The sequence below is a fragment of the Manacus vitellinus genome, unplaced genomic scaffold (assembly GCF_001715985.3).
Source record: "Manacus vitellinus isolate BGI_N305 unplaced genomic scaffold, ASM171598v3 scaffold_85_pilon, whole genome shotgun sequence".
NCBI classification, from domain to species: Eukaryota; Metazoa; Chordata; class Aves; order Passeriformes; family Pipridae; genus Manacus; species Manacus vitellinus.
Window position 1 is genome coordinate 1113525 of NW_021940845.1, and position 15556 is coordinate 1129080.

The following is a 15556-nucleotide window of genomic DNA, read 5'->3' on the forward strand; positions in this document are numbered from 1 at the left end:
CCACATCTCACAGCATCACCACAGGCACCACAGGACAAAAACGTTCCAGTCCACCCCAAACCAAGGGAGGGCAGTGGGGAGCCCTCTGAGCTTCTCACTGCAGCCACAGTGATGTTTGCCCTCTGAAATAAGTAACCCACACGAACAGCCAAGCTTTTATTAGAAGCTCAGGCTTCCTCCTCCAGCACAAAAGCTGCATTTTCTCAGACTGCAAGATGTTAGCAGAGCAGACATGAGCTGCAGGACAACATCAAGGTTCTGGGTCCTTCCAACCTCGGTCCTTCCAACTTCACCCATGCCCGTGGCTCCCAGGCTGTGGTGCCCAGGTCAGTGGCTCTGCCCCATCCCATCTCTTCAGTGATGAGAGTCACCACATGCAAACCTCACCAGCCTCCCCTGAGCCTCTTCAAGGGGAGAGAAAGCTCCTAATAAATAAATTCCTAATTAAGGTTTAGGGCTCCAAGGGTGAATGCTCCAGGCTTGAAAACTCCAGGCTTCTGCTGGATCTAGGAGCATTCAAGGTTTGAGCATCACTGGAAATAGCACAGTGCCAGTGTTGTAAATTCTGCCCTAAACTCCTGCAGGTCAGGTATCCAACATACTATCTCTGGACAAGAGAGGTGGCCAGAAGAGGCCTTGGTTCATTAAGAAAGTAGTATCCCCCTTGTTCATGTTTCTGTCTCTCTTCTCAGTGTAGGACATGACAAGTCATGTCCTGAAGACTCAGGTTGCACTGTTAGAAGGAAAATGTGTCAGAGGAAGCAAGAAAACTTATGGCCTTGCCTTTGAAAAAGACAACTTTTCAAGCAATAGTTTGACCTAGAAAGGTTTTCTAGGTCATTTTGACTTGGCAGGTATACATCTGACCTACTAAATCTACCACAATAAAATTACAGAGTTCATTGCAGCCTGTCAGTGTCAGATCATTCATAAATTCAGATGCACTATTTACCAAACTGCTATTCATGTATTCACAAGGAAGGTCTTGCCAGGCTCCTTCTGTGGGGAAGGATTTGCCCTGTTCAACATCAGCTCACGCTGACAAAGGGAAAATGTAAAAACTCCCCTGACAAGCTGAATTCCCATCTTCCTCCCCTCATCCTCAGATCACGCAGGATTTATGGCTGTGCTACCCCTTCCAGGGCTGTTGGAACTCCTCAGATACTGTATTTACCGTGGGGAGGGACCCCCACACCCTGGCTGGCGGGGTTATATGGGTGCAGGCACTAATCAGCACGGCCACGCTAATGAAGCAAAGGGAAACATCAGCCCCTGTTGAGATCCTTGTGCTCCAGTACTGTGCATCCCTCCTGTGAGGCCACAGGCACAGCAGTGACACTGGAGCTGCCACCAGAATGGCCCTGAGGAGTCCAACAGGGGCTTTCCAAGAGGAGAAGCTCCTGCTCAGCCTGCAGGACGCACAGAGGAGCTGTGCTCGGTGCTGGTGGTGGCTGCCAAAACCTCTCTGTGCCGGCTGCCAATCACAATTCCCAACACCAAAGGGGTTTTTTCTTAAATCCACTCTGTTAAATCCACTCTAATATTTAGTAATTCTCGCACATAATCCGAGCAACGCCTGTTAAAGGAACGATTGTGAGGGGTATTATGGAAATCTGCTGTCCATGATCGTGTGGGTTGTAGCTCCTGCATGGGCTTCATCCCCTCTCCAGGGGAGGAAACATCATCTGAAGAACCAAAGGGACTCCAGGGCCGGGTCCCTGCAATCACACTCCTCACCATGAGGCACTTTCCACCAGCACAGGAATGCTGGATCCACTGGATCCAGTTGACATCCACACAAGCACAGTTTCAGCCCTGGGGTGGATCCTGGTCCCAAGCACACTTTCAACCAACACTTTCAAGCAGGGGTGGTAAGGCCTGGTACCATAAAAAAACTGAGAATTGGGTACCCAGCCCCACTGCACACCTCCCAGAATGTCCACCCCACCTGCACCAGTGGGCTTGAGCAGCAGGGACTGTCCCATAACTGGTGTGTTCGTGGACTGTCCCACTCCAGCCAAGCACTAGAAACACTTCACCAGGCACTGCACAAAGTGACAAACCCTTCTGGGCAGAGTTCATGCTCTCATTTTTGAGACTCATTAACTGCTGGCTGTCAAACCCAGGATGGCCCAGCTGACCAGGTATGCTGGCACAGGGTACCACCAGCAGCCTTTCCCTCTTTCTTGGCTGCAATTTCTTCCTGAACCACAGGATCAAGAGTGTATCTCCACAGGCTCATCCAGCTCCAGAAGGCCAGATCCACTGCCCAAAGAGCTCACAAAGGAGCAATAATCTGCACAGTGCTGCCATGAAGCCTGGCCTTGGGCAAGAAGATGCCCACAAGGTCAAGGTATGGGTAGGAGAACCCATCTTTCCTTCCTTGCCATGGCAGAGTGGGGGGCAAGAGATCTCCTTATATGCCACCCTACAAGTGTCTGAATGTAGAAGTAGGACTGTGTCCACAAGGACAAACAGCAGAGCTGCACCTCGTCCTGCTGCTTCCCAAACTGTTGTGATGCCCATCAAGGGCACATGAGGGATGGGTACCACCTCACAGGATGGGTACCACCCCACAGTCAGGTTGCTCAAACCCCCTTGAGAGGGGTTTCATGGTCCGTCTGCAGCAGGGGAGGATGCACTGTTAAAACCCTCCAGGGTTTAATGAGATGACACTCAAGTTCAGCTTTGATATCTCATGACATCATTTTGAACCCCATGTTTCCCCCATGGGACTCTCTGCTCAGGTCCTCATGGTGCCCAAGTCAGACACCTAAAAAAAAAAATCACATTTACTAGCTAACAGGATTATTCTCCCATGCTTTCTCCAAAAGCATCTAGTGGGGGATAGTGACTTCTACCAACACTGCATCCCAATTTGGGAAGTCACATCAAGATTTCAGACCCTCCAGTGAATATGTTTCATTTATATTTCAACCACGTCTCTATAAAAGATACCTTTTTTTTCCCCCACTTTCAAATTTTTCCTAACTGTTAAGAGAAAGAATTCTCCTTGGTCTGAACCCACAGAGGGAGCAGCAGGAATTATACCAGTGCTACATGGTACAACAGCCACAGACTCTGCTTCGGTTGAACTCCTCCACATCAATGAAGGTTCTCTTTATTCGAGTTGGTATTATAAAGATTTAAGCATCCTGGAGAGATGAAAACACTTAATTTGTTACTGCCTGGCCATAATCTCTTGTTTCCCTCGGTTGCCCTGCAACCTGTCCCTCTGTGATCCTCTAATGCTCCACGTGCAGCATCTTCTCCACCTGCTAATTATAGGCTCCATTGTGCCAGATAATTCAGCCCCAGCGAGGCTGCAGGGTGGTTACGTCTCACCAGAGCGTGTTTCGCTGTTGACTACAAAAACAGAGGAATTAATCACCTTCTCTAGTCAGTAAGTGGGACCAGACACTTGTGTGCTCATTGGAAAGGAAAACAAGTTTGGTTCCTTTAAACAAAACGTAATGAATCTCCCAGAGTGCAGGAAGCTCATAGCTTATATTTCTTGGAAAAATAAGTGTGTTCATATATTAAGGCTAAATATATATATATATAAATCTTTGCAAGTTGTAGTGGAAACAACACACGACGCGGTTGGATGTGAGAGAGGCTGTGAGTGCTGCCACAGACAACCCCCCAGATCACATCTACCTTTGCTGCCTGCCAGGGCTGTTGTTTCAGTCTGTGTGGAGACATTTACTGCAGGCAGCACAGAAACCATCATTTTGGTACATCATTCCCATCCATCCATCCATCCATCTCTTGGGTCTCAAAGCAGCCTGGGACATGTTCACAAATCCCTGCCTGCACCTGACAGTCCCCAGACCCAGCATGACACCTGAGCGTATTTAATTATTTTCCTCTGAACTCAGAAATGAGGCTCCCTGTGTCCCTCCTGGGGAGTTTCTGCTCTCTCACCACTGCTAAGCCGGAGTCCCATCAGCCAGCAAAGAGGGCAGCATCAATCACCCTCCTCTGCCCTTCTCTGAGGGTCCCAGCCAGGATTTCCAATGATTTTGGGGGATAAGGACAAGGGCAGAGGGTCTCTCAATTCAGATCACCCACCCCAAACATCCCATCATTTTATCAGCAGCTTAAACTCCTGCTTATGTCACATTTTTAGGCTTTGCCTCTCCAAGCACAAGAGTCCCAAAGGAGCCTATAAAAGGGGACAGGCACGAAATCATCAGCAAAAGCAGCTGCTCTGCAGAAGAGCTCTGGGTTGGCAAATGCTACACTGTCCCTAACCTGCAAATTGGGACAACTTAAGCCTTATGACAGGGTGAGGGGACTGGTGACAACAAAATAGACCCAGAGGAGGTGTAAGAGATCCTGATGGTCCCCAACAACATCCTGAGCTAGCCCTCAGCCACTGAGGGTTATGGGAGAACTGGCTGCTCAGGCATGTTGATGCTTTCCAAGGTTTCTTCTCAGAGCTCTCTACAAAGAAAACGTAAAGCTTTGAACCCACCTCAACTCGAGTTTCAACCCATGTCAACAAAGGTGTGTTTTTGTCGCAACTTCCACTGCCGTGGATGCTCTCAACCGAAATTTCTCTTGATTACAGCTGCTCTGTGAGGAACTAACTTAAGCCTGAATTATTATAGGGCTGATCTCAACTGTGTGAAGAGTTCCCATGGTAAGCTGTGCTTTGGTTTAAACAAAATTGAGCTTTATATGTGGGTGACATTGTACACAGACCCGATGCTGCTCAGGGCCATGACAAGACTATGCCCACGACTCATTTTTCAAGACAGAAATAATGAACAACACACCAACAGAAGTATTTACCCAGGCCTCCTGTTGCTCAATATCTTTATTAATGATCTGAAAAGTAGGCTGCAGCGTGAAACAAAGTTTGCAGATGAAAAGAACATTATTTAGGTTAATTACAAATGACGAAGTCTTGGGAATTTCAGGGCCACCTAACCAAGCAGAAGGGAACATCAGAGCAAGAGAAACCCTGTGCTGACAAATGGAGAACAGTCCATGCAGGAAGGAGGGGTTTGAAATCCTTCTAGACTTTAGCAGGGGTTAAATTAACTGAGCATTAAGTATAAGAGCAACTATCATGTCAGCTGCCCCATGCAAACCTCCACTGAAAGCACAGCAACATCAAAATGATAGAGTGCAAAAATAACAGGTCAGAAAAGAACACAGAAAATCCTGTAATGCTGTTATCCAAACTGTCAGCACACACTTGCTTCAGGTGCTGAATTCAGCTCCACTCCCCCACCCCTTCTCAGCAGAGAGAGATGGGAAAACAAGAGAAAAAAGATGGGAAACCAAAGCCCTGGGGCAAGAGAGGACATTTGAAACACAGACGCATTTCATGGGAGAAAAAAGGAAAGGGCCTTGTTTTGTCAAAAAAGGAGGTGGCAGAGACCTGATTACAACATACAGAACCATTAATTTTGGCAAATCATTCAGTGCAATGCTGTCAGTCCCCAGCATAGTTCCTGTGCTCCCTGGGAAAGCACAGCAGCAGGAGCTGGTGGGACCCCCAGTGAGCCGTGAAAAACTGCTCTAATCTCCCCAAAGATGGGCTCATTTAGAGGCTACTGATGCCCCCAAATGTAAAATGCAGATGATCACACTCATCTGTGGCACAGCAGTGAGACACTTCGTCCCCACATGCTCACTAGAAGGAGAACCCCTCTGCAAACAAACCCCTGTCCTGCCAGTCCAGCCTCGGATCCCCAAATAACCAGTTTTGTAACACAAATGCAGCTCCCACCCGGGGCTGGGTCAGAGCCACCATGCACAGTGAAACAAATCAGGGCTTTGATCACTGAAAGCAGGATTTCACAGCACGCCAGGATAAAAAAATACTTATGTATCTTGAAGCAGAAGACATAGGAAAACAAAAGGGGACAAATTCATGTCTGGCTTCAGATTTTTATCTATGAGAAGTTTCGCTCCCCCCACCTAAACAACCAGAAAACCCCCACAATGTTTTCAAGACAGTTTCATTTAGAGCACTAAAATCACATTCTGAGCCAAGAAGCGTGAGAAACTCTTAAGCACCATAAAACCATCCCTGCTTCGGGTTGTTCTGGGGGCTTTGTTTCCACAGCAGCTTCCTGAGCTTCAAGGAGACCAAGCTCTTTCTTGTCACCAAGTGATGGTGCACCTCAACTGCCTCACACAGGGGAGCAAAGCCTGGATAGGAGGGAGGGGAGAAAAGCCAGGAGCACAGCAAGGAGACATGAAATCCCACTGTGAGGTCCAGTCTCCTGGTGCTCAGCACCACCTGCTTCCCCCGTCCCATGTGTGGTGACAGAAAACAGAGCAGCACACGGTTATATCACAGAGTCCCAGACTGGTGTGGGTTGGAAGGGACCTTAAATACCATCTCACTCCAACCCTCCTGCCAACATTCCCCTGCAAGGGACACCTTCCACTAGCCCAGGTTGCCCAAATGGTCCTTGGGGACCAGGGAGCTGCTGGGTCGAGGTAATTGTGGCTGGACCAGCAATGTTCATGCAGGTTCACTCAACACAGCAGGGTGAGGAGCAAGGGCTGAGCCACAGCAAAGACACAGAATGCAAGACAAAAACCCAGGTCTTGGCCACTTGGCCAGGTTTTGTTCCTCTCCTCCCCATGAAGACAGGCTGAGGAAGTTGGGGTTGTTCACCTGGAGAAGAGAAGGCTCCAGGGAGACCTTACAGCCCCTTCCAGTGCCTAAAGGGGCTCCAGGAGAGCTGGAGAGGGACTCTGGACAAGAGCCTGGGGTGACAGGAATGGCTTCCCACTGCCAGAGGGATATTGGGAAGGAATTCTTCCCTGGGAGGGTGGGGAGGCCCTGGCACAGGTTGCCCAGAGAAGCTGTGGCTGCCCCATCCCTGGAAGTGTCCAAGGCCAGGTTGGACGGGGCTTGGAGCAACCTGGGCTAGTGGAAGGTGTCCCTGCCCATGGCAGGGGGTGGAATGAGATGAGCTTTGAAGTCCCTTCCAACCTAAACCATCCTAGAATTTCCCCAAACAGGACAGCTCTTCCAACATCACCCAAACACCTCACACCAAACCGACCCATCTCAGGGGTTTCATGCACGTGACTCCAGCAAAAACAAGGGGCAGGAGGGAACAAGGGGAATGACAGATTTCCACGGAGCAGAGGCTGCTCACTGGTTGCTGGCTGTTGGTGGTTGCACACTGCAGGCAAACCCTTCCCTTGCATCCACTGCTGCAGCCAGAGCAGGCTCCTGCCAGCTCCGGGTCCAACTTTCCACTAAGCAGCAACCCGAGTATTTTTAACAGACTCTTCTGTTTGAAGATTAAATTTGCAAAACCAACAAAAACAACGGCAGCCATAAAAAAATAACAAAGCACCAACACCCCAAGGAAGCAGCCTGGAGCTCAGAGACTGCTCAGCTCCACAGCAGGTGAAAGCAAAGCCTGTGTTTCCAAAAAAACCAAACCAACCTCCCGTCATTCAAATGGTATTTGAAAGTGAATGAGATGCCAACCAATCAACTCCCCGGCAGGATTCAAAGAGCAGCACATCCAAACCTCAGGGCTGTGGCCAAGAATATATTTGCAGTGCAGGAACACTACAGCAGCAGCAGCAGAAGCCGTTTGCAGGAGTAAATGAGGTTATTTTGGCAGCAGAGCGGATGTAGCAAACAAGCCACTTTAACTGAATATGGTAAACAGAGATGGAGTGATTATAGGAAGAATGAATGTAATCGGGTTCCGAGTTGCTCTGAATTGCCTGAACTGACCACAATATCTGATAAAACCAATGGAAAAAGTTCTGGTTTCCTCTTGCATATAATTGATTATCTTACTGAGATCTACTGGTTTATACACACACACACACACACTCAGAGCCCTCTGAAATTCAGTTACTTGGCGATGCTGCCAGAAATAACCCAGAGCAGGAGCAGTTAGATGGTATTTATTTTTGTCTGGGGTCACGGACTCCAGAAGTGAGAAAGGATGCAAAGCCCTCTCCCAAAATAAGCACCTGGGTAGCTGAGATGTAACTGCTCTGATCCATGCTCAGACAACACAGCTTCTTACTTTCTTCTGAGACAGGGAGGGAATAATCCCTGGTGAGGGGAAGATGCTGTGTGCCATTAATCAGATCTACCTCGGGGGTCTCCTCCTTGACAAAGAAATGCTGGCTTTGATTTATAAAAAAGATGGAAAAATGTCATTGGAATTTCCCCAGTGCCACGAATGGTGCACAGAAGGGTGCACAGCCCTGGTGCATCCCTGTGCCTGGAGAGGGATGTGGGATACTGTTGGGAGACTGGCGAGCAGTGATTTGGGCTGGAGGGGATGGAGAGGGGAGAGGAGCAATGGGCCGTGCCCTTTCCTGCCCCTTAGGTTCCTCTCACACAGCTGCCTCGGGGCAAAGCAGTTTTGCACAGACCAGCCTGGATCCTTGCAGCACCCCATGGCTGCTACCACCTCCTGCCCCAGCCACACACAGCATCTCCCTGCCTTGGCTCGTGCCAGAAGTTATTACGGAACAAAGAGCAAACAAAACCAAGCGAAACAAAACCCAAGAGGACCTGCAAGCTCTGCTCACTGTGGTGACAGTGAATGCTGCAACCAAAACGTGCCAAAAAGCCTGTCAGGCAGGGGATGGCCGGGCTCGGCGGGGTGCTGGGAAGCACAGGGAGCTCTCCTGTCGACAGCGGGAAGGAGCCAAACATCCACAAACAAGTTTCCCGTCTGAAATTAATTTACTTACTGAAACAGCACTCAGCAAAACCTGTGATTAATATTTTCCTCCCCAGGCTCCTAACATGACAAAACAATAATTAATGAAATACGAAACTGAACCCGAGTTACAGTAAGTGTAAAAATATTATTGTTCCTTTCATCTTCCCTTCTCTTTATCCCTCCCAGCGGTGGGAGACACCGAGCCCCGTGTCGGCAGCGTGGGATGTGCTCACTGCCTGCCCTGCTTCCCAGGGCAATGCTCTGCACCAGCAGGAACGGGGGGCTGAGTTTTGGCCCCAGTCCCTGCTTACCTGGTACCCTGCTCGACAGAGGAAATCCAGCTGGGAGCTCAGGAGGAAGGTGATGGTGTAGGGGAGGCTGCAGGCACGGGGGTAGCGAGCCTGTAGTTTATGGCAGTGTCCATCCCTGTGGGATAGTGATTAAATGCACTAAAACAACAGGAGGGCAGCTGGGGGATTCAATCCTAAATACCATGTGCTGTGTTATTTTGCCCAATGTTTTCAATACCCACCTTCATTTAATCTATTCCCATCTATGGTGCATCAGTCCCTGGCCATGCTCAGGTCTCACTCACCCTGCCTTCATCCCAAAAGCACTCACAGGCAAACAGCCAGCTGGGGTTTCTAAGGGACCACTCACAGCTGGAATAAACCAGCAGAAGAGGGCTTTAAATAGCAGCTTCAGCAGCACAAAAACTGCTCTCTGGAAAGCTGAGAGCAGACATGCTGGGAGAGAGTGCCAGGCCTGGGAGGAGGTGGTGGCAAGGTGCCCATGGCCACTCCTGCCACCATGGATGGCAAGGCTGGGACTCTTTCTACCAAAACCATGTCCTTCCCAAGGCAGGGACACCTTCCACTAAATCTGGTTGCTCCAAGCCTCAACCAACCTGGCCTTGAACACTTTCAGGCACGGGGCAGCCACAGCTTCTCTGGGCAACCTGTGCCAGGGCCTCACCACACTCTGAGTAAAGAACTTCCTTATATCTAATCTAAATCCCCCCCCCCCTTTTAAATCTAAATATTTAAATATAATATAATCTAAATATAAGGTCACCTTGAATCCTGTTTGCAGAGCAAATGTTTAAATAAAGCAATTCCTCGAGTCTTTCAGTGGACTTCCTCAAATTTTCATTTTTCTCTGCCTCTCTAAAGCACGAATGGATTGCGCTTCTACAACTAGAAAACATTCTAAGTGAGGCTGACCAGAGCCAAAATGTTGTGTACATTACACATATACTACACACACATGTAAATTCACTCACACACACACTTAGTAAATATATACTTATATATTTATATTCACTTATATGTATATGTAACACCACAGCCCCACAAATATAACCAAATATGTGTACACACACGTCGAGCCCCCAGTCTCAATCTGTTCCCCTCCTGCTGTACCAACCCAGCTGGCACAGGGTCAGGAATCCAGGAGCCCTGGGGCCAGGTGGGTGCATGGGCAGCCTCCTGCACCCCAACACAGCCCCACTCCCCCCCACTCCTCACAGCCACAGGCACCCAACCGTAAAACCACAAACCCCAGCTCGCAGGCAGCAGGGCTGACTGGGAGTCAGCTCCAAAAAACAGGGAAAAGGTAACTATTACGGCAAATAAATAAAATTTGTAAGAGTCTCCCAGCTCCTCTCTTTTTTTTCCCCTTGTAGTTAACATGGTCTGGGACAAGCACAACCCATATTTGAGTCACACAAATAAAATCATCTGCTGATGCACGTTGTGCTCCGTGAGGGCTGTGAGAGGCAGGGGACATGTCACTGTGACACCTCGTGCTTTCACTAATGACTCCAAGATCAATGGCATGGAAGATGAAGAAGAAAGTGATTTAATTTTCAGATCAACAGATTACACAAGTACACAAAGTATTCCCTGTCAAATAAATGTGTTACTTTGATTCCTCCCATCCTCCAGCTGAGGCAGTAGCAGAACGCTATAGCATTGCCCATTTTTCATTCTTTCACTCCCTCCAAGACCCTGGATATGGGAAAGGCTCCACCAGACTTCTATTTTTATGTAGAAAAAACACAACTGATGGAATATTTCCCTTGATAGTAGGGCACTTTGGTTGCACTGATAATTAATTTCCCAGATTTGCAAAACACTTGGAAGAGGAGCACGAAGAAAGAGGAAGACTAAAAACGTTAAAAAAAACCCCAAACCCCACAGCAACTAAATCTTGACATGTGGGTCACAGGGGGCACAAGCACCAAACCTAATAAACAGATGGACAGAGGGTAAAAGTGGAACTAGGGCAAGACTACAGTGGAGAGCCCAGGAGAAGAGCTGGGTGATGAGCTGGAGGCAGGGCTTCACTCCTGTCCTCTTTGGGATCTTTGGTACCATTCTAACTCACCTGTGGCCACGGGATGGGGAGGAGTGAGGTGAGGAACACAGTTTCCCACCACCCTGAGCTTCTTCTCATCATCCAAGCACTTTTTGGAAGCCTCATCCAGGAAGTGATTCAGCGGAAAACATCATGTTCAGCACCCAACCCTTCCAGTCAGCTCAGCGTTGGGTCAGGAGATTTTTTGAGCTTGGTAATTAAAGCCCACTTAAAAAAATTTCCTCCATCCTCAAGAGCCTCATGATTTACTGTAGCTCCTACTTGAACTCACGTATGTCTTGTATTTCCAGACATTATGTAATGAGGTTTTCGTGGTCCATAGAGCTTTCTCACCAATCTTCTGCTGATGTAGCCAACAGCAGTGACTGCACACAAACATCTAGAGAAAAGTTCTCAGTATTGTACACCAGATACTCCAAAAACTGTCACATCACACACATACACACACAAAATCCCCCCCCCCCAAATTTATCTTACTGAATGGCAAGCCAAGGTTAGAAAGATCCAAACACAACAGGCTGATGTTCTGGTGGACCCCAACTGTGTGAACTGTGTTGGCGTAATTTCTCACGCCACTAATCACTAAACCTGACGAAGAAGTTGTGGCAGATCACACCAAACCCCAGGAAGGTGATGGGTTACCCAAAGGGTGCTGTGCCTGTTGAAGGTCACAAGGAGCTGGGAAGAAGCATTTCACAGTTAGACCTCTACAGCAGCACGGTGTGGGCTCACAAGGAAGAGCAGAAACTCATCTATTCCATTTCTAGCTACACCTGCTTTTTCTAAGAGAGCAACTAATCCTCGAGAAAAGCATGTAAAACTCAGAACTTTCCTTGAGTCTACCAGGTGACAAAAGAGGAGACTGCAGACACAGAAATGAGGGGTGACAATTAAAGGTATCTGCTCACACCAAAGGGTGGAATCCCACTTGCCCAACCTCCCATGCATGGTGAACACTTTGTTCCCATGGATTTCTTCGTGGCACCTTGTAAGCTGGCTCTGACATATGGAGACAACTGGGCTGATTTGGTCATGCTAAAATTGCTCTGAACTTCTGCATCTGTACCAAGTCACAGAATCATCACAGAAAGGTTTGGGTTGGAAGGGACCTTAAAGATCATCTCATTTCACCCCTCCCCTTGCCATGGGCAGGGACACCTTCCACCAGCCCAGGTTGCTCTGAGCCCCATCCAACCTGGCCTTGGACACCCTCAGGGATGCAGCTGGCACCAACATCCTTGAGGATGTCCCACTGTGCCACAGTGACTGCTCTCCAGTGCTCCCTTTTCAACTCGGTAGAGCAGCTGTTGCCGTAACTTTCTTTTACTTACGTATTTATCAAAAATAAAGTCCTTCACACATCTCTCTGCTGGAGCAACAACCAAGCCAAGAGCTATTTGGTGAAATAAAGGACATGGTGCCTGTGCCACCCCAGCTGTGATGGCTCTAACCAGTATGGCTGGTGTCAGGTGATAAATCAGATGCCCTTTAACTCCCCAGCTGAGCTCTGCACACACTGAAGTACTGGAAGCACAAGCTACAACCAATATTTTTACTGACAGGTGATAAATCACATGCCCTTTAACTTGTGTGCACCAGTTGCAAATTTAGTTAATTAGAAATTCATGCTGACTTCTTTCCCTGTATTATTTCCTGCGTGATTTACATGGGCTGTTGTTGTTTGACTGCTTGCTGGGATTAAGGCTCTTGGAAGCCAAGCGAGCACGAAGCACAGAGCACCACGACCTCTAGTGCTTTGCAGTCTGGAGGAATTATCAGCAGCAGGAATGAAGAAAAACCAAAATGTTTTATGGACATATGATGGGAACGTGGGGCCTTGCCAGCACGATCGACGGGTACAGCTTGCACATGTAAAAACCCTGTTCCACCACTGGGAGCCTTCCCCGAAAATACAAAAAAGAGCAGAAAACTCTTTCTCAAACCCGCAGAAATACAGCTTCACATAGCAAATAGATAGAAAAAGCTCTTTTCTAGCCGCTTTTGGAGGTTTTTGCTCACCCCTGGGCAGCCTCAGCCTCTCAGAGCACCACAGTGACACCCAGCAATCCCCCAAGGCTCTCCCACGGGATCGGAGAAGGACTTCTCATCCGTGCCCCTCTGCATCCTCCAGTGCTGGGAGCTGGTGAGGGAGGTGGCCACCCACTCCAGTCACCCTGCTTTACAAAGTCCACACCAGAATTTGTCATTCTCCTCATTCTGGCAAATTATACCAACACTCATTTCCAACTATTTTGTCCCTATTTTTCTATGGACACTTTTGTGCTACCGACAGTATTTTCAGCTCTGTTACAAAAGGGCATTTGTTAAAATATTCCACGACTGCAGAAGACTCATAACAGATTCAGAAACCCAGTGATAATCATAATAATTTTTTAGCACTTGTCTGCCAGACAGAATTATCAGCAAAAGTGGGGCACTGTTATCTGCAGGAGTGGTACATGATACCTATCCCCCCTCCCCACAAACTTCAATTATTAATGATGGAAATTTTTTCCTGCCTATTCTTCCCTTGGTGGGAAAAATAGCCATTACTGACATTTGCTGATTTAAATCTAATCCTCCTCATCTGCATGTAGACGAGGCTCTGTTTGATTCTGCCTATTGATCCAGCCAGGAAAAGGTACTCTATAACTTAATCTGATGTCAAACGCTGATGTGTCCTGTAGGAAATCGGTGCTGTAGATCTCCCTGCTATAAATATGTCACCAGAATTAACTGGAAGCACTAATAGGTCACTCAATGAGCTCTGCAGTGCACACAGGGCACCGTGAGGCTGCTGTCTTGGTTCTTGTGATTGATGACACCAAAAATTAGCCAGAACAGAGGGTTGTCAGCCAGCCCGGAGACAAGGGACTTGCTGACACGCTTTGTTCTCTGCATGTGCTGGGTCCCATCCCAGCCCTGTCACTTCTGAAACGTTTAACACACTTCACATTAAAAAAAAAAAAAAAAAATTCCTACTGGAAGCATCAAACAATAGAAAATAAGCAGGATCTCTTCCAGCTCTTCCTTCCTGCAGTTTGTCCTGTTGCAACCACTGCCTTCAGTGAGCAAGCAGAGCCAAGAGAGAAATCCTGGAGTCTTGTTGCAGGCAAAGAACCCCATGGAGGATGGAAAGCAGGCTCTGCCTGCACAGAGATAGCATCAGATCCAGGAACCATGGCCCCCCCTGCCCTGGAGATCAAAATGATCCCACTTTGCTCATTCTGAGCTGGTTTCTGCATATCATGCTCCAGCCAAAACAGCTCAACTCAGGAAAAAGCCTTTGCTGTTTATCTGTGTCCCTTCATGGCAGTTCATCACAGAATCACAGAATGGTTTGGGTTGGAAGGAACCTTAAAGATCATCTTGTTCCACCCCCTGCCATGGACAGGGACACCTTCCACTAGCCCAGGTTGCTCCAAGCCCTGTCCAGCCTGGCCTTGGACACTTCCAGGGATGGGGCAGCCACAGCTTCTCTGGGCAACCTGTGCCAGGGCCTCACCACCCTCAGAGGGAAACATTTCTTCTTAAAATCTGATCTAACCCCACCTTCATTTGGTTTGAAGCCATTCCCCCTTGTCCTGTCACTACCCTTTCCCACCCACAATCTCTCTCTCTTAACACAGGTTCACATCCTGTGGGCCTTTGGATAAGGGGTTACAACCCCCCACACTCAGGTACCCCTAATGCTCTCTCATCCTGGTTGGTTGAGCCCCACTGACCATTGCTGTTGTGTTGCTCATCACGGCCAAGAAGGCCAATCTGGCCTTCCCCTGGTGAAACCACCATGCCAGGGATGCTGGGGCCACCAAGGATGGACACATGAGCCCCTCAGCACTCACGACGGAGAAAATGAAACAGGAGTCAACTTCTGGGTGATAGGTCAGGTCTTGCTCTCATTGGCACCCTGAAAAGCAGCAGTTTTTGTTCCCAAAATGTTTGTGATTCTCATGGGGTGGGGGGCAGGACCACCTGAGCAGAGGCAAAGGGATGGCAGCACTGGGGCACTCGACTCACACACAGTGCTGCCAGTGCAACATCGATTTTCTTTACACATGGATGGGCCTCACACATGAATAAAGCCTTGGAAAAAGCCTTGGAAAAGCATCTGACCCAGCCCTGATCAACCGCCACCCCCTGTGCACGCAGAGCAGCCTGGAATGCTCTCCCCATCCAGGTACAGCTTTGTTCTCTGGCCAAGAGGCAACTCAGACCAAATTGTCATTATCTTCCCACGGCCAAGACAGTAGCACTTGGTGTATCACCAAGGATGCAGGAGGCAAGGCTGCAAGCCTGTCCTCCAAAGGCACACAAGATCCCACATGTCCCTGGAGGAGTCAGGACTCTCATCCACCTCCAGTTACCTTCAAAAAACTCAAAGCCAACCAGAAAAACCTCATAGAGTCCACAGGACTGTCAAGTCCAAAGCCAGTGAGATGCTTCCAGCCCTCTTGGATGAGCAGGGCTCCTTCTCAGGGTTGTTTTCATGG